A 20,139-nucleotide genomic window follows, 5' to 3' on the forward strand; every position below is an offset into this window, starting at 1 on the left:
AGGGGACCTTGTAGGAGGTGGAGACATTACAGGGGGTAGAGTTATCCCGCACCTCTCACGAAGCCGTCTGTCAACACGAATAGCAAGGGCCATAGCGGCTTCCAGTGACGCGGGAGAGTCATACTGTGCCAACACATCCTGTAATTTGTCGGATAAACCATGACAAAACTGGCTCCTAAGAGCCGGGTCATTCCACTGGGTGTCCGTGGCCCACCTACGGAACTCCGAACAGAATTCCTCCGCCGGACGATCTCCCTGCTGAATCCTACGTAACTTAGACTCAGCAAGGGAGATCCGATCTGGGTCATCATATACGAGTCCCAGAGCAGCGAAAAACCTATCCACTGACTGGAGAACCGGGGAGCTTGGGGGAAGAGAGAACGCCCAAGATTGAGGGTCCCCTTGTAGGAGCGAGATGACAATTCCCACCCTTTGTTCTTCACTGCCCGATGACCGAGGCCGCAGCCGAAAGTACAATTTGCATGCCTCCCGGAAAACAAAAAACTTGTCCCGCCCCCCAGTGAACTTGTCAGGGAGAGCTACTTTAGGTTCTGGTCCGGCTTGCTCCAGAGGATGCAAAACCTTGGACTTAACGTCCGCCAGCCCCATGGACAAACTCTGCAACTGCCGAGCTAGACCGGCTACTGGATCCATGGTAGCTGGAGAAAACTAAGTGGGTCGGTGAAAATGTCACACTGTCACAGAATACTGGAGGTAGGGGGCCTAAGCTGACCCTAAGCTGGGACCCTGACTAACCCCTCAACCTGGAGGTACTGTTAAAGGTACAGAGGTCCAGGCCGCCAGCGTAACCCCTACCTCCTGAGGATCCCTGCACCTAAGTAATCTAGTCCTGAGAAGGACCCCGATCACAACAATAGGGAACCAGAAATAATATGCCCACACACAGTATTTAGACGAACGAGACAGTACAAGGGAAAAACCAAAACCACCTTGCATACAACTTCTACACAACTACAACAGAGGGAACACCAACGGGAAAGGAGATAAATGATAAAGCGAGGAAAGGGAAAAAACACTTCCAAATACACTTATCTCAGCAACTCCAAACACCACGATCCGCTCTGTAAGTCTGAATGAAAAGCTTTCACCGACACCTCCCAAACAGACCTGCAGGAATATAAAGGAGTCTCACTAAAGAAGCATTGATTGCAGCTGGGCGAGGCTGGACCTCAGCTAGCCCAGAGAGAGAGAGAATTAACTCCTACACTGCCGAGAAAACACAAAGCACCAACAAGTCAGCTGCGAGAAGTCAGGCTGTGTACTCGTGACGATCTTCGTGGCAACACACCCGTGACAACCGGAGAGCGAAGGACCGGATGTTATACACCGGAGAGCGAAGGACCGGATGTTATACACCAGGGAGCGAGGTGCCAGATGTTATATATCGGGGCAATGTTGCCAGATGTTATACACCGGGGTTAAGGGGCCCGATGTTATACACTGGGGAGCGAAGGACCGTATTTTATATACCAGGGCAATGTGGCTGGATGTTATACACCTGGGAATCAGGGGCCGGATGTTATACACCGGGGGGCAATGGGGCCAGATGTTATAAACCGGGGCGAGGGGCCGGATGTTATACACCAGGGGCGAGGGGCCGGATGTTATACACCGAGGGCAAGGGGCTGGATTTTATACACCAGGGAGCGAGGTGCCGGATGTTATATATCGGGGCAATGGAGCCGGATGTTACACACAGGGGGCAATTGGGCTGGAGGTTATACACCGAGGGCAATGGGGCCAGATGTTATACATGGGGGGTGAGGGGCCAGATGCTATACACCAGGGAGCGAAGGACCGGATTTTATACACCAGGGCAATGGGGCCAGATGTTATACACCGGGGGTGAGGAGACAGAGGTTATATACCTGAGAATCAGGGGCCGGATGTTATACACCGGGGGTAAGGGGACAGATGTTATACACCAGGGGCAATGGGGCTGGAGGTTATACACTGAGGGCAATGGGGCTAGTTGTTATACACCTGGGAATCAGTGGCCGAATATTATAAACCAGGGGCAAGGGGCCGGATGTTATACACCGGGGGCGAGGGGCCGGATGTTATACACTGGAGAGCGAAGGACCGGATGTTATACACCAGGGAGCGAGGCGCCAGGTGTTATACATCGGGGCAATGAAGCCAGATGTTATACACCGGGGTTAAGGGGCCGGATGTTATACACCGGGGAGCGAAGGACCGTATTTTATATACCAGGGCAATGTGGCTGGATGTTATACACCTGGGAATCAGGGGCCGGATGTTATACACCGGGGGGCAATGGGGCCAGATGTTATAAACCGGGGCGAGGGGCCGGATGTTATACACCAGGGGCGAGGGGCCGGATGTTATACACCGAGGGCAAGGGGCTGGATTTTATACACCAGGGAGCGAGGTGCCGGATGTTATATATCGGGGCAATGGAGCCGGATGTTACACACAGGGGGCAATTGGGCTGGAGGTTATACACCGAGGGCAATGGGGCCAGATGTTATACATGGGGGGTGAGGGGCCAGATGCTATACACCAGGGAGCGAAGGACCGGATTTTATACACCAGGGCAATGGGGCCAGATGTTATACACCGGGGGTGAGGAGACAGAGGTTATATACCTGAGAATCAGGGGCCGGATGTTATACACCGGGGGTAAGGGGACAGATGTTATACACCAGGGGCAATGGGGCTGGAGGTTATACACTGAGGGCAATGGGGCTAGTTGTTATACACCTGGGAATCAGTGGCCGAATATTATAAACCAGGGGCAAGGGGCCGGATGTTATACACCGGGGGCGAGGGGCCGGATGTTATACACTGGAGAGCGAAGGACCGGATGTTATACACCAGGGAGCGAGGCGCCAGGTGTTATACATCGGGGCAATGAAGCCAGATGTTATACACCGGGGTTAAGGGGCCGGATGTTATACACCGGGGAGCGAAGGACCGTATTTTATATACCAGGGCAATGGGGCTGGATATTATACACCTGGGAATCCGGGGCCGGATGTTATACACCGGGGGGCAATGGGGCCAGATGTTATAAACCGGGGTGAGGGGCCGGATGTTATACACCGGGGGCGAGGGGCCGGATGTTATACACCGAGGGCGAGGGGCCGGATGTTATACACCAGGGAGCGAGGCGCCGGATGTTATATATCGAGGCAATGGAGCCGGATGTTATACACAGGGGGCAATTGGGCTGGAGGTTATACACTGAGGGCAATGGGGCTGGATGTTATACACCGGGGGTGAGGGGCCGGATGCTATACATCGGGGAGCGAAGGACCGGATTTTATACACCAGGGCAATGGGGCTGGATGTTATACACCTGGGAAATCAGGGGCTGGATGTTATACACCTGGGAATCAGGGGCTGGATGTTATACACCGGGGGTAAGGGGCCAGATGTTATACATCATGGGCAATGGGGCTGGAGGTTATACACTGAGGGCAATGGGGCTAGATGTTATATACCTGGGAATCAGTGGCCAGATCATATACACTGGGGGCGAGGGGCCGGATGTTATACACCGGGGGCAAAGGACCGGATGTTATACACCAGGGAGCGAGGCGCCAGATATTATATATCGGGGTTAAGGGGCCGGATGTTATACACCGGGGAGTGAAGGACCGTATTTTATATACCAGGGCAATGGGGCTGGATATTATACACCTGGGAATCCGGGGCCGGATGTTATACACCGGGGGAGCAATGGGGCCAGATGTTATAAATCGGGGCGAGGGGCCGTATGTTATACACCGGGGGCGAGGGGCCGGATGTTATACACCGAGGGTGAGGGGCCGGATGTTATACACCAGGGAGCGAGGCGCCGGATGTTATATATTGAGGCAATGGAGCCGGATGTTATACACAGGGGGCATTTGGGCTGGAGGTTATACACAGAGGGCAATGGGGCTGGATGTTACACACCGGGGGCGAGGGGCCGGATGTTATACACCGGGGGCGAAGGACCAGATGTTATACACCAGGGAGAGAGGCGCAAGATGTTATATATCGGGGCAATGGAGCCAGATGTTATACACTGGGGTTAAGGGGCCGGATGTTATACACCGGGGAGTGAAGGACCGTATTTTATATACCAGGGCAATGGGGCTGGATATTATACACCTAGGAATCCGGGGCCGGATGTTATACACCTGGGAATCCGGGGCCGGATGTTATACACCGGGGGGCAATGGGGCCAGATGTTATAAACCGGGGCGAGGGGCAGGATGTTATACACCGGGGGTGAAGGACCAGATGTTATACACCATCGAGCGAGGCGCCAGATGTTTTATATCGGGGTTAAGGGGCCGGATGTTATACACCGGGGAGTGAAGGACCGTATTTTATATACCAGGGCAATGGGGCTGGATGTTATACACCTGGGAATCCGGGGCTGGATGTTATACACCGGGGGGCAATAGGGCCAGATGTTATACACTGGGGAATGAGGGGCCAGATGTTATGCACTGGGGGTGAGGGGCTGGATGTTATACACAGGGGACAATGGGGCCGGATGTTATACACCGGAGGAAATGGGGCTGGGTTTTATACACCGGGGGTGAGGGGCTGGATGTTATACACTGGGGGTGAGGGGCTGGATGTTATACACAGGGGACAATGGGGCCGGATGTTATACACCGGGGGCAATCGAACTGAAAGAGAAACCCAAATTCAATGATTAGATGTGGGGCCCAATATTTTTTTCCATATAGTGTAACTGCATTTAAATCTCATTAATTGGCCATAATACATTGAAATAAAGTCCGGAGATCCCTTTTATAAGAAAAGACTTGTGGAAGCCGAAATGGTGGAAGCAGAACCGAGACACAACTGTATCATTAGCGACCAAAATAGGAAAGTTCCCTTGAAAGTGGAGAATCTCTGATCTGAGATCACAGCCGGCTCCTGCTACATCTGCGCGGCTCTTGCAGAAAAACCTCAAAGAAAGCAGCAACAATAAAAACTGAAATTTTTCGGGATAATTGGATATAATATGATTTCATATTGTAAGCATAACATGCAGGGGAAAGGTCTAGATTCATGGATGGGGATGTATGTATGTCAGGCACGTCTGACAAATGATCTTCAATGATGAAAAAAAAAATTCAGCTTTTTTCTAGTAACAGTGCCACCTTTCATGATGGCCTTATGTGGTATTGCAGCTCAGCTGATTTCACGCCAATGAACCTCATCTATTAGGACTCATCCATGCATTTCATGGACAACATAATGATTTAATTGAAGACTGTGTAATTCTTCATTTCTCCCGTGGTGGCGCTGCAGGGAAATTGAACATTTACTGCTGGTTTCTTTACATATTGATCTCCTGCTCAAAAAGCAGTGCAGCTCTTTTCATTGTGTTAATATACAGCTGCAACCAGAGCTTGGTGGGGTGCAGAGTGTTGGGTAATCCTGGATAACCCCTTTAAGGTTAGCTTTAAAAGTAAGGAACTCAAATAATGACATGATAAAATACACAAATAACAGCACCATGTACTGCATAAATAATACCACCATACAATGCACAAACCTCGCAGTGTACAAATAATACAATCACACAGTTCATAAATTATAAAACCATGCAATCCCTAAATAATTCCACCATGCAGTACAGAAATAACAGCACTATGCAGTGCATAAATAATACCACCATACAATGAACACATAAGAGTACCACACAGTGCACAAATCATATCATACAGTACACAATTACAATACCATACAATTCCCAAATAATATCACTGTGCAGTAGACAAATAACAGCACTATGCAGTGCAAAAATAATACTACCATAAAATGCAGAAATAAGAGCACCACACACTGCACATATAAAGTCATCATACAGTGCACAAAATACAAAACCCGTGGAGTTCCCAAATGGTAAAAGAATGAAGTGCACAAATAATATCACCATATAGTACACAAATAACACCAAGTAGTGCACAAACAATACTATCATACAGTGCACAAACTATAATTCCATACATATCCCACATAATAACACCATACAATGCACAAATAATAAAACAATACAACTCCCATATAATACCACCATGCAGTGCACAAATAATGTGATCATAAAGGGCACAAATAACAAGATCCTGCAAAACCCCAATAATAATATAATAAAATGGACAAATATCAGCACGACAGACTGACCAAATAACACATCATAAATTGTAATACTGCACAATTCCCAACATCATACAGTGCATAAATAATACTTTCATAACATAACTGTAATAATTCCGTGCACAAGTAAAAAAAAAGCCTTAACCATTCCCAAATTAAAACTCCATGCAATAAACAGCTAAAAAAGTATGCAGTGCATACTGTAAATAATACCATCATACAGTGCACAAATAACACCATGAATAACACATCACACCATCCACTAATTACAGTATCATGCAATTTCCGGAGCATTCAGCAAACAGACATTTGCACCGAGGAAGCCCACTCGAAACGTGCGTTGGGGCGGCAGGTTTGGGATCGCACAGGGTTGAACATGGGTAAGAGTGGTCTCCTTTTTATTAATTATCTTGTCTGTTATATGTATTATATCTGATTGCCTATATTTTTGGTTACAATTTAATAAAGAAACGTCCACCTTAATTTATTGACTATTTGGCTCCGTGCTTTTGGTGCTATATTCCATATTTTTGGAGTGTGTAGTCTCTCTACCATTATGGGTCTATGTGGCAGATAGGCCACTTTGTGACGTGTAGTTGAACACACTATGTTGTCTGTTCTGTTGATATTGTCTCAAGACATTAGCACCGTGCAATGTACAAATAATACCGCCATACGGTGCACGAATACTACAGTCAAGTTTTTCCCATAAAATACCACCATATACTGCTGAGATAAAACTACAAAACCGTGATGGTATCGTCAATCAGAACGGAAATTATGGTATCACAGTGGGATACAATGGTCAATTAAAATGGCCATACAGTGCCAAAAATACAAAAATGATATCATACCGCCATACACTGCCTAAATTACAACTCTCGGGCGCTGGGTCCTAAAGACTCCTTATTTAACCTCTGCTGTGTGATGTGAGGGCAGTGGCGCTCCTCTGATGGCGGACATTTCAGGGTATCTTCTCTCCTACATCCCTATAGTGGTACACTGTCCATCCCCCGGTCCTCCAGGGGCAGGAGACGCCATTATTTACCAGCGCGGTAATCTTATAGATACGGTTCTATCTGTATTTCCCTCTGTAGCTCAGGAGCACAGTCAGGTGTGACGATACCGCGAGCTTTAATTAGACAGGAGGGCTTACAGGTGTCACAGACGTGTGGATTTGAACGAGCTCGAAGAGGCGATGAAATCCATGATACAGCCATTGCTGGCGTCGCCATGGAAACAACACTAATCACCTAATCAAGACATCAGCCGAATTAATAGCGTAAATATTGGTTCAAAATCAGCATTTCGTTTCACCACCCGCCCCATGGGATTCGGGTTCTCAAACGTGGGGGGCGACATTATCAGGGAAGATGATGATCACTAACGCCGTATAGCAAGACTAAAATATGTGACAATATAAGGGGTTAAAAATTCTAGGCTAAGGCTGACAACCCTTGTACCACCATTTCTGCTCCTGCCGATGTTGTCACCCAGTTTTCCACAAATTTTGCCTAGATGAGGGGTGACTACGGATTTTTGACATTGAGTTTTGGCAACGTTTTATGGTCCCGGCTGTGTGGTTGGCACAATGTTTTGGATATTTAAAGGGGTTGTCCTATATACAACAAATTCAGCCACTACGTACAGGATAGGTGAGAAAAGTATGATTTCTGAATGTCCGGCTGCCAAGAACCCCACTATTCTCAAAAATAAGGGGCCGAAAGTAGCTCGTATGAGTGAAAAATTATTGACCACCCACTCTTATAGGCAGGAAATGGAGCGGTGGTCGCACATTGCTCACTACCGCTTCACTCACACATGACCATTGGGGTTCTCAGAAGCCAGATTCTCAGGTCTTGATTTATTCTCAGGATTATTAGGGGTCTCAGAAGCCAGATTCTCAGTTATTCACTTATTCTCAGGACCATTTAGGGTCTCAGAAGTCAGGTTTTCAGGTCTTGACTTATTCTCAGGGCCATTGGGGGTTTCAGAAGCCAGATTCTCAGGTCTTGATTTATTCTCAGGATTATTGGGGGTCTCAGAAGCCAGATTCTCAGGTATTCACTTATTCTCAGGACCATTTAGGGTCTCTGAAGTCAGGTTCTCAGGTTTTGACTTATTCTCAGGACCATTGGGCGCCTCGAAAGCCAGATTCTAAGGTCTTGACTTATTCTCAAGACCATTGGGGGTCAACAGCCAGATTCTCAGGTCTTAACTTATTCTCAGGACCACTGGGAGTCTCAACAGCCAGATTCTTAGGTCTTCACTTATTCTCAGGACCACTGGGGGTCTCAACAGCCAGATTCTTAGGTCTTCACTTATTCACAGGACCACTGAGGGTCTGAGAAGCCACATACTCCAATCTTCACTTATTCTCAGGACCATTGGGGGTCTCAGAAGCCAGATTCCCAAAAAATAAATAAATTCAACAGGCACCTGAAAGTAACAGTTTGACTGATAAGATGCAGCTGTTAATTGTGACAGCAGCATGTAAGAGGTTAGATACGCAGATCAGTTGACGTGGAAAGCCAATGGGTTGTTGTCATCCATTGTCTGCCATCTTACTACCAGGAGGCTGCAATATTTTGGGACCAAGCAAACACAGGTTCAAGTCCCTGAAGTGGACTAATTAAAAGTTAAAAAAATATTAAAAAAACATATAAAAAGAAAATGAAAATATAAAAATCCACCTCCAAGAGAAAATATCGAGAATAAAATAAAAATACTAAATATTTCATTATTATTTTTTTTTATCTCTGTGTATGTAATTGTACAAGCTCATAAAAATATCAAAACAAAATAAAATTGTAGTGGTAGTATTACTGTTTTCGGTAATGCTGCCTCCCCAAAAATATTAATTAAAAAAAGGTCACAAAGCCCTGTAGACTCCAAAATGGTAGCAATAAAAACTAACAGCTCGTCCTGCAAAAAAACAAGACCTGATACAAGTCTGTCGCCCAAAACATAAGAAAGTTATCACAATATGGTGATTAAAGACAATTTTTTTTTCTTTTTTTAGTAGTAAATAACAATAAAAGCAATATAAATTTGGTATCACCATAACCGTACAGACTCAGAATAAAGTTACAAGGTCATTTTTATCCAAAAAAATGAACGTCATTAAAACGAACTCAAAATATGACTACAGAATTTCTATTTTTTTTTAGTTTTCCCCATTTGGAATTCTTTTTCCTGTTTTTCAGCACATCATTTGGTAAAGTGAACGGTGTCATTAAAAATTACAACTCATCCTGCAAAAAAAAAAAAATTAACCATCCTACAGCTATGTCTTGGAAGGTGAGGAGGAATAAATGGATGCACAAAAGCGAAAAACCACCATGTTTCAAGGCTCTGTAGTATTTCATTTACATGGCGGGGTCCCTGCTCTTGTGGTCAGAGAGGCTCCCAGTGGTCAGACCCCCATGTGGTTAGGGGATATATGTTCTTTATAGGACAACCCCTTCTGGGTAGAGTTGAGCAAAAAGATCATGGTCAAGCGGGAACTTTTTCCTACCTCCAGGCATCTTCGGCACCACTTTTATCTAGTAGGACTGGAGCGACGTCATTATTGTGACGTGATGCATGTATGACGTCTCCCCAGGAATACTAATCAGAAGAGGTGCCCGGAGTTTGACAGAGTTAGAACAAACATCAGTACATAAATACAGCACCAGAACCACTGTCAGTACATGAATACAGTGCCAGAAACTGTTTGACCATGGTCCTGCTAATCTTTTTGCTCAACTCTAGTTCTAGAACTTCATAAACACTCACTTTTGGTATGGCACGTGCTGTGGCAGAGGACCACAGCTCAGCCGTTGGCATTGGTGACCGTGGCATAACAAAATCCAAGATTGGAAGCAAGTATGTGATATTTTGCTCTTTTTTGGCTCTTGACACAATGTGGCTTTTCTTTTCGAACATGCAGATATTTCGTATTTTCTTAGAAATTTCCGTACGCGCCTACTACTCCTCATTATTTCCGGATACGCTCTCTCCGTAGTCATTCAAATCGCCCTAATGATGAGTTATGTAACCAAACGAAAGGTAGTAAGAAAAAAAAAAGAAAAATCTAGAACACATTTATTTTTTGTCTAAGCGAAGATTCAATTTGTATGACAAATCTGGCTCGGGGCGCGCGTTATTAGTCTGCGCAGCGCTTGTCCGGGGCTGTTTGTGTTTACCGAGCTGTTGTAGGCTGAATGCTGGGGAAAATATTTGTGTAGGTTTGCAGTGTTAGGCCATTAGCTGTTTATTTTATTGTCTTGCAGTGCCAAATCCTATCTGCTCAGCTTGTTTACTCTCCGCGTCAGCATCTGTCGGATCCACCGCCAAGGCTAGCGGTGGCAATAAATTGCGCACACATGGTCAATGGCACAGAGTTCACCACCAGTAGACCAGGCTACCTCAGCCAACTGGACCAGAGCACTGTCATGTGGGAATGTACAGAGTAGGATTTGCAGAAAATGTGTTTGCCGACTCAAAACTTGCCAAAAAAATTTATGAAATTATTTATTTTTGTAACTTACTCATCTTTGTTTAATTAAAATAAAATCATTAAAAAAGTTGTGTATGGATGTGTCAATAGAAAGAGTGACTCTAATAGAGAGCCAGGCAAGGAATTTTAGTGCCATGTGTGAGTCATGTGACTTCTTTGGCTCCGCAGGGGAGGGGCTATCTAATTAGAGGCGCATGTTAAAGCCGCTGACTGGCACTCTGAAAAGCCAGTTATTTAGAGTTATTGTACCTGTATTCAAAGTAATATCTAGGCATTACTTCACCTGCAGCGAGAATCCAACTCTAAACCCTAGACCTGTATCTAATGTACTCGTAAAGGCAGAATTCTAGATAACGAAAGCAATATATAGGCAGTGCATACTTATTCTATTGTGGGGATGCACAAAATTTTTGAGTCCAAGGGCCACATTCTCATGCTAATCCAATGTGAGGAGCCGCAAAAAAAATTAAAAGGGTACTTACATGAATATATTACCAGAACTATCGTCAGTACATTAATACAGCATCAGAACCAAGCGTTGAGTATTTGAGAAAGATCTGGAGAGTTTCTGCTCAGTTTCTGATCCCAAAAAAATCAGTGTGAACACACTAAAACTTACACTGAGTTTTAGGAGCAGAAACTCAACTAAATCCACCTCATAACCTCAAAACTTATAAGTTTTGAGGATATTTCAGTTTTAACATAAAGCACGTTATGGATTGCTACATGATCAGGACTACAGTCAGTACATGAATGCAGCACGAGAATCACTGTCAGAACATGAATGCTGCATCAGACCCACTGTCAGTACATGAATGCAGCACCAGAACATCAACAGTACCATCGTCAGTACATGAATGCAGCACCAGAACCACCTTCAATACATGAATACAGAGCCAGAACCACCATCAGTGCATGAATACAGTGGCAGAATGAATGTCAGTACATGAATACAGTGCAAAAACCATTGTCAGTACATCAATACAAGTGCCAGGGCCATTGTTAGTACATGAACACAGTGAAAGGACCACCATAAGTGCATAAATGCAGTGCCAGAACCATCGTCAGTACATGAATATAGCACCAGAACCACCATCAGTACATGAAGACAGCACCAGAACCACTGACAGTACATGTCCCACATTGCCCCTCTGCATGCTGTGCCCCCTTCACGATTACCCCTTCCCATTGCCCCATAAGGTGTCTTCATAGTAAAAGTAACATCAACACCAGCCTCACCCCTCCTATAATAGTATATTTAATCTACGGCTCCTCCATTGAGAGCTTACTATCTCCTGTCACATCCTCGTGACCTCTGCGCTGTGTCCTGGTTCTCTGTGGGCTGCACAACATCCTTCGGCGGGCTGCATGCGGCCATGGGCCATATGTTGTGTATTCCTGATGTATTGCAATAATAATCTTAGGGACTACTGGTTCTCCATGGAGAGACCGTTAGATGGCATAGTGAGTCTTACTGTCCAAGTAATGCTCCCCAGGAGAGCTACTGTGCTTACCTTGTACTGAACTTCAAAAGCAGCTGGTATCTTACTGCACAGCTACAATCACAGCTCTACTTACTACTTAAATTGTGCTACTTATCCTGTACTGATCCTGAGTTACATCCTGTATTATATTCCAGAGCTGCACTCACTATTCTGCTGGTGCAGTCACTTTGTACATATATTACATTACTGATCCTGAGTTACATCCTGTATTATACTCCAGAGCTGCACTCACTAGTATGCTGGTGCAGTCACTGTGTACATACATTACATTACTGATCCTGAGTTACATCCTGTATCATACTCCAGAGCAGCACTCACTATTCTGCTGGTGCAGTCACTGTGTACATAGATTATATTACTGATCCTGAGTTACATCCTGTATTATACTCCAGAGCTGCGCTCACTATTCTGCTGGTGCAGTCACTGTATACATACATTTCATTACTGATCCTGTAGTGATCCTGAGTTACATCCTGTATTATACTCCAGAGCTGCACTCACTATTCTGCTGGTGCAGTCACAGTGTACATACATTACATTACTGATCCTGAGTTACCTCCTGTATTATACTCCAGAGCTGCGCTCACTATTCTGCTGGTGCAGTCACTGTGTACATATAGTGGGTATGGAAAGTATTCAGACACCTTTACATTTTTCACTCTTTGTTTCATTGCAGCCATTTGGTAAATTCTAAAAAGTTAATTTTTTTTCTCATTAAAGTACACTCTGCACCCCATCTTGACTGAAAAAAACAGAAATGTAGAAATTTTTGCAAATTTATTAAAAATGAAAAACTGAAATATCACATGGTCATAAGTATTCAGACCCTTTGCGCAGACACTCATATTTAAGTGACATGCTGTCCATTTCCTTGTGATCCTCTTTGAGATTGTTCTACTCCTTCATTGGAGTCCTGCTGTGTTTAATTAAACTGATAGGACTTGATTTGGAAAGGCACAAACCTGTCTATATAAGACCTCACAGCTCACAGTGCATATCAGACCAAATGAGAATCATGAGCTCAAAGGAACTGCCCAAGGAGCTCAGAGACAGAATTGTGACAAGGCACAGATCTGGTCAAGGTTACAAAAGAATTTATGCAGAACTCAAGGTTCCTAATAGCACAGTGGCCTCCATAGTCCTTAAATGGAAGAAGTTTGGGACCACCAGAAGTCTTCCTAGACCTGGCCGTCCAGCCAAACTGAGCAATCGTGGGAGAAGAGCCTTGGTGAGAGAGGTAAAGATGAATCCCAAGATCACTGTGGCTAAGCTCCAGAGATGCAGTAGGGAGATGGGGGAAATTTCCACAAAGTCAACTATCACTGCAGCCGTCCACCAGTCGGGCCTTTATGGCAGAGTAGCCCGACGGAAGCCTTTCCTCAGTGCAAGACATATGAAAGCCCGCATAGAGTTTGCTCAAAAACCCATGAAGGACTCCCAGACTATGAGAAATAAGATTCTCTGGTCTGATGAGATGAAGATAGAACTTTTTGGTGATAATTCTAAGCGGTATGTGTGGAGAAAACCAGGCACTGCTCATCACCTGCCCAATACAATCCCAACAGTGAAACATGGTGGTGGCAGCATCATGCTATGGGGGTGTTTTTCAGCTGCAGGGACAGGGCGACTGGTTGCAATTGAAGGAAACATGAATGCGGCCAATTACAGAGATCTCCTGGATGAAAACCTCTTCCAGAATGCTCTGGACTTCAGACTTGGCTGAAGGTTCACCTTCCAAAAAGACAATGACCCTAAGCACACAGCTAAAATAACAAAGGAGTGGCTTCAGAACAACTCTGTGACCATTCTTGACTGGCCCAGCCAGAGCCCTGACCTAAACCCAATTGAGCATCTCTGGAGAGACCTGAAAATGGCTGTCCACCAACGTTCACCATCCAACCTGACGGAACTGGAGAGGATCTGCAAGGAAGAATGGCAGAGGATCCCCAAATCCAGGGGTGAAAAACTTGTTGCATCATTCCCAAGAAGACTCATGGCTGTACTAGCTCAAAAGGGGGCTTCTACTCAATACTGAGCAAAGGGTCTGAAGACTTATGACCATGTGATATTGCAGTTTTTCTGTGATTTTTCAGTCAAGATGGGGTGCAGAGTGTACTTTAATGAGAAAAAAAATGAACTTTTTAAAATTTACCAAATGGCTGCAATGAAACAAAGAGTGAAAAACTTAAAGGGGTCTGAATACTTTCCGTACCCACTGTACATTGCATTACTGATCCTGAGTTGCATCCTGTATTATACTCCAGAGCTGCACTCACTATTCTGCTGGTGCTGTCACTGTGTACATACATTACATTACTGATCCTGAGTTGCATCCTGTATTATACTCCAGAGCTGCACTCACTATTCTGCTGGTGCAGTCACTGTGTACATACATTACATTACTTATCCTGTACTGATCCTGAGTTACCTCCTGTATTATACTCCAGAGCTGCACTCACTATTCTGCTGGTGGAGTCACTGTGTACATACATTACATTACTGATCCTGTTACATCCTGTATTATACTCCAGAGCTGCACTCACTATTCTGCTGGTGCAGTCACTGTGTACATACATTACATTACTGATCCTGAGTTACATCCTGTATTATACTCCAGAGCTGCACTCACAGGATCGGTACAGGATCAGTAATGTAATGTAGGTACACAGTGACTGCACCACCAGCAGAATAGTGAGTGCAGCTCTGCAGTATAATACAGGATGTAACTCAGAATCAGTACAGGATAAATAATGTAATGTATGTACACAGTGACTGCACCAGCAGAATAGTGAGTGCAGCTCTGGAGTATAATACAGGATGTAACTCAGGATCTGTAATGTAATGTATGCACACAGTGACTGCATCAGCAGAATAGTGAATACAGCTCTGGAGTATAATACAGGATGTAACTCAGGATCAGTGCAGGATCAGTAATGTAATGTATGTACACAGTGACTGCACCAGCAGAATAGTGAGTGCAGCCCTGGAGTATAATACAGGATGTAACTCAGGATCAGTACAGGATCAGTAATGTAATGTATGTACACAGTGACTGCACCAGCAGAATAGTGAGTGCAGCTCTGGAGTATAATACAGGAGGTAACTCAGGATCAGTACAGGATCAGTAATGTAATGTATGTACACAGTGACTGCACCAGCAGAATAGTGAGTGCAGCTCTGGGGTATAATACAGGATGTAACTCAGGATCAGTGCAGGATAAGTAATGTAATGTATGTACACAGTGACTGCACCAGCAGAATAGTGAGTGCAGCTCTGGAGTATAATACAGGAGGTAACTCAGGATCAGTACAGGATCAGTAATGTAATGTATGTACACAGTGACTGCACCAGCAGAATAGTGAGTGCAGCTCTGGAGTATAATACAGGATGTAACTCAGGATCAGTACAAGATCAGTAATGTAATGTATGTACACAGTGACTGCACCAGCAGAATAGTGAGTGCAGCTCTGGAGTATAATACAGGATGTAACTCAGGATCAGTACAGGATCAGTAATGTAATGTATGTATACAGTGACTGCACCAGCAGAATAGTGAGTGCAGCTCTGGAGTATAATACAGGATGTAACTCAGGATCAGTACAGGATCAGTAATGTAATGTATGTACACAGTGACCGCACCAGCAGAATAGTGAGTGCAGCTCTGGAGTATAATACAGGATGTAACTCAGGATCAGTACAGGATCAGTAATGTAATGTATGTACACAGTGACTGCACCAGCAGAATAGTGAGTGCAGCTCTGGAGTATAATACAGGATGTAACTCAGGATCAGTAATGTAATGTATGTACACAGTGACCGCACCAGCAGAATAGTGAGTGCAGCTCTGGAGTATAATACAGAATGTAACTCAGGATCAGTACAGGATCAGTAATGTAATGTATGCCCACAGTGACTGCACCAGCAGAATAGTGAGTGCAGCTCTGGAGTATAATACAGGATGTAACTCAGGATCAGTAATGTAATGTATGTACACAGTGACTGCACCAGCAGAATAGTGAGCGCAGCTCTGGAGTATAATACAGGCGGTAACTCAGGATCAGTAATGTAATGTATGTACACAGTGACTGCACCAGCAGAATAGTGAGTGCAGCTCTGGAGTATAATACAGGAGGTAACTCAGGATCAGTAATGTAATGTATGTACACAGTGACTGCACCAGCAGAATAGTGAGTGCAGCTCTGGAGTATAATACAGGATGTAACTCAGGATCAGTACAGGATTAGTAATGTATGATATATGCCTCATATATAATTTATCCCTATTATTGGCCGTTGTGAGGCTTTGTGGCTGTTATGCAACAAGTGTCAGCACGACTTGCCAGGCTAAAGTATATACTGTATAAAAGTATATTTATTTTGATATAATTTCTACTTAGCAAGAACTATCTTTCTTACATATAAGCAGTATTCTCTAATATGAAACATATGCTTTAAAAACAATAAACAAGAATGGCCAGCAGGGAGCGCCCTTCAACACATTAAATATGATACGCTGAACATAACTGCTTAAGACATACGGTAGTGATTGGGTTAAAAGTTGTGAAGATTTGCAAAAAATAATCAAAAGGGTCTGCAAGCACACAGGCTTCTTCCCCGTCACATGGTACCGGGCAGGTACATCACTGCCACCTGCCAAAAAGCTTATGGAGGTTGTTACAGACGGCGGCTGCTCCTTGTAAAATGAGAGATAAAAGGAGCAATTTGTCATCAAATCTGAAACAGATCAGATTGTGCTCATCCGAAGAAACAAAAAATGGAGGCAGCGCTCCAAAAATAGTGCAAATTATAGGACTTTAATGGCCCATGTGATGTTTACTGGGGTCTCTACATTGAGGATGGTCCTCCAGAAATCTATACATGGCCAGAACCTATATGTTCATGTCCATCAAGACATAGCATTGCACTCAGAATGACCGCACCTGTCTGCAGAGTTAGAGCTTGGGGTCTGCTGCCCTAGATGCCTTGACCAAGCCAAAGTGGTATGTTGGTGCATTCTTGGCATAAAGCCCATTGGGCACATGCCCCATCAGCCCTCAGCTATGCCCCTTCCTGGAGACACGTGGACCTTACATTATAGCCATACTATAAAAAGTTCTGCTTAGCATTATAAGAGCTTCTTATATTTACGTCAATGTTATCATTCCGTCCTTTGTTTAGACGGTAACAATGTATCAGAACTCACAAAAAGATACATTTCCTAAAGTAAATACTGAGAAAAACATCTGCTAACAATGAAACAGAAGGAGGGAGAGGATCCTGGAGGAACAAAGTTAATATAGGAAACAGGAATCTCCATGATCAAGTGTGCTCCAAGTTACCAAGAAGATGTACAAAGGGGTATAGGGAACCATGGAGGATTTACAGGAGGTTTAAGTAACCATGGAAGATGCACAGCAGGTATATGTGACCATAAAGATGCACAGCAGGTATATGTGATCATAAAGATGCACAGCAGGTATATGTGATTGTGGAAGATATGCAGGATATAGCTGATCATGGAAGATGCACAGCAGGTTTTAGGTGATATTAGAAGATGCACATCAGGTATTTGTGATTGTGGAAGATATGCAGTAGGTATATGTGATCATGGAAGATGCACAGCAGGTATAGGTAACCATAAGGATACACAAAAGGTACATTTGATCACAAAGATGCACAGTAGGAATATGTGATTATAAAGATGCACAAAAGCTGTAAGTGATCTCAAAAGTAATCAACAGCTGAAGGTTATCATATAGATGAACAGCAGGGATATGTGATTACAAAGATATACAGAAGGTATAGGTGACCCTAAGGATGCATAGCAGGTGTATGTGATCATAAAGATGCACAGCAGGTATAGATGACTCTAAAGGATGCACAGCAGGTATAGGTTTCACATGGCGCACAGGTAATATTTGTGACTATGGAAGATGCACAGCAGATATAGGTTGCACATAATGCACAGGTAATGTAGGTGACTATGGAAGATGCACAGCAGATATAGGTTGCACATAATGCACAGGTAATGTAGGTGACTATGGAAGAATCACAGCAGATATAGGTTGCACATAATGCACAGGTAATGTAGGTGACTATGGAAGAAACACAGCAGGTATACAGCAGGTTGCACATGATGCACAGGTAATATAGGTGGCTATGGAAGATGCACAGCAGTATTGGCTGTACAGGATTCACAGTTTATATAGATAACCATGAAAGATTTGCAGCCGGTTTATATGCTTGTGAAGATGCACAGCAGCTACATGTGATCACAAAGATGCACAGCAGGTGTAGATGGCTCATGAGCCACAGTTAAACTAAATAACCATGGGAGTTGCACATGGAGTACATGTGATTCTAAAGACTTATAACAGGTATATGTGATCACAATGATGCACAGCAGGTATAGGATGCACAGTTGATATACATGACTATGGAAGATGCACAGCAGGTACATGTGATTATAAAGATGCACAGAACATATAAGTGATCACAAAAATAATCAACAGGTGAAGGTTATCATATATATGTACAGCAGGTAGATGGGATCATAATGATGTATGGAAGGTATAAGTGTCCAGCAAGAGGCACATCAGGTTGTGATGTATGATGAACAACAGGTACAGGTGACTATAAAATTGCACAGCAGGTATAGGTGACAACATTTGATATATCTATGGCGAGCATGGGAAATGCACAGAAGGACATAATGGATCATCTAAGATGCAGAGAAGGATATAGAAGACCCCAGCAGGGTACAGAGTAATGATAGGTGCACCCCAGTGTCAACAGGATACAGGTGACCCCAGAAAGTGCACCTCACAGTCCAAGAACTTACCTTTGAGCTGAGGGGATTTCTCTTCCAAGCCCTGACTCAATGTTCAGATGCATCCTCACCTAAATCCTATACTCCAAGGGGGAAAAGTAGTAACTCTTAGCATACAAGACATAAGGGGCTTAAATCCTCATGATGAGAGCCGCAGAGAAGATCTGAGGGTCTTGTCCAGAGCTGGAGGCGCAATCATTCCACAAAGCCGGATCCAAAGAGCGCAAGAATGAGCGCAAAGTGCAGAAATATCTCCAAGGAGCAAGGTTTCTCCAGATCCCTTGTACTTTTCTGGGAAAGTAATGTCTCTCAGGATGAATGTCCCCTCTGTGTTCTCATTGTCTTCCTCTCACTCCCCCCTCCCTGAGCTCTGTGGAACAAGCTGCCTGTGCTTCTCTCTGCTCCTCAGCTTTACTGGCTGCCATCCAGGAGCCGAATCTGAGAGGTCAAATGGTGGCTGTGCCTCTGCTCCTCTCCCAGTGACAGCTCTGATGTGAGGGATCTGGGCAATTACAGAGTCTCTTTAGCTGCCAGATTCACTCCCCCCACCCATGTAACACACCCTGATACACGCTGCACCCCCCTCTCCTCACACTCAGGGGGTGGAGAGGGGAGCGAGCAGTTTGCATCTCTCACATTTGTTTCATCATTTCAGGTGTCACAATGTCCCTGTGTCTTCCTGGTCTCATTATCAGGTTTGGAATTGGAGGCATTCTTGTGCCCATGTGCATGTTAGGTAGGAGAGTGCCCTGCAGGGGTCTATGCCCACCTACAAATTATAGGGTTATTATGGATGTGCCACAGCTGTGGATAACTGGCATCCTATTAAATAGGCACAGAGCTGCCTGGTAATGTATGGGGATAGACTAAATATACTGTAAACTGAGACATGGAGAGTGGGAATGAGAGATAGATAGATAATAGACAGATAGATGATCGATAGATAATAGATGATAGATAGATAATAGATAGATGATAGATAATAGATGATAGATAGATAATAGATAGATAATAGATAGATAATAGATAGATGATAGATAGATAATAGATAATAGAAAGATGATAGATAGAGAATAGATACAGTACAGACCAAAAGTTTGGACACACCTTCTCATTTAAAGATTTTTCTGTATTTTCATGACTTTGAAAAT

At 44.3% G+C, this 20,139-nt stretch overlaps 1 protein-coding gene across 3 annotated transcripts in view; it reads right to left on the minus strand.

Annotated features, from left to right (window-relative positions):
* SHISAL1 (shisa like 1) overlaps positions 1 to 19,700 on the minus strand; it is a 154,890-nt gene extending 135,190 nt beyond the window's left edge. Inside the window, exon 1 of one of the 3 annotated variants that reach the window (XM_073650045.1) lies at positions 19,001 to 19,686. The gene's annotated coding sequence lies outside the window, so the exon portion shown is untranslated. Of the gene's footprint in view, positions 1 to 19,000 lie in introns of all 3 variants that reach the window. The other 2 variants (XM_073650044.1, XM_073650046.1) reach the window with 2 other exon arrangements.
* Positions 19,701 to 20,139: the final 439 nt, after the last annotated feature.

This window comes from Phyllobates terribilis, unplaced genomic scaffold (assembly GCF_046119375.1).
Source record: "Phyllobates terribilis strain yellow unplaced genomic scaffold, ASM4611937v1 Scaffold_10__3_contigs__length_209671492, whole genome shotgun sequence".
Classification (NCBI taxonomy): Eukaryota; Metazoa; Chordata; class Amphibia; order Anura; family Dendrobatidae; genus Phyllobates; species Phyllobates terribilis.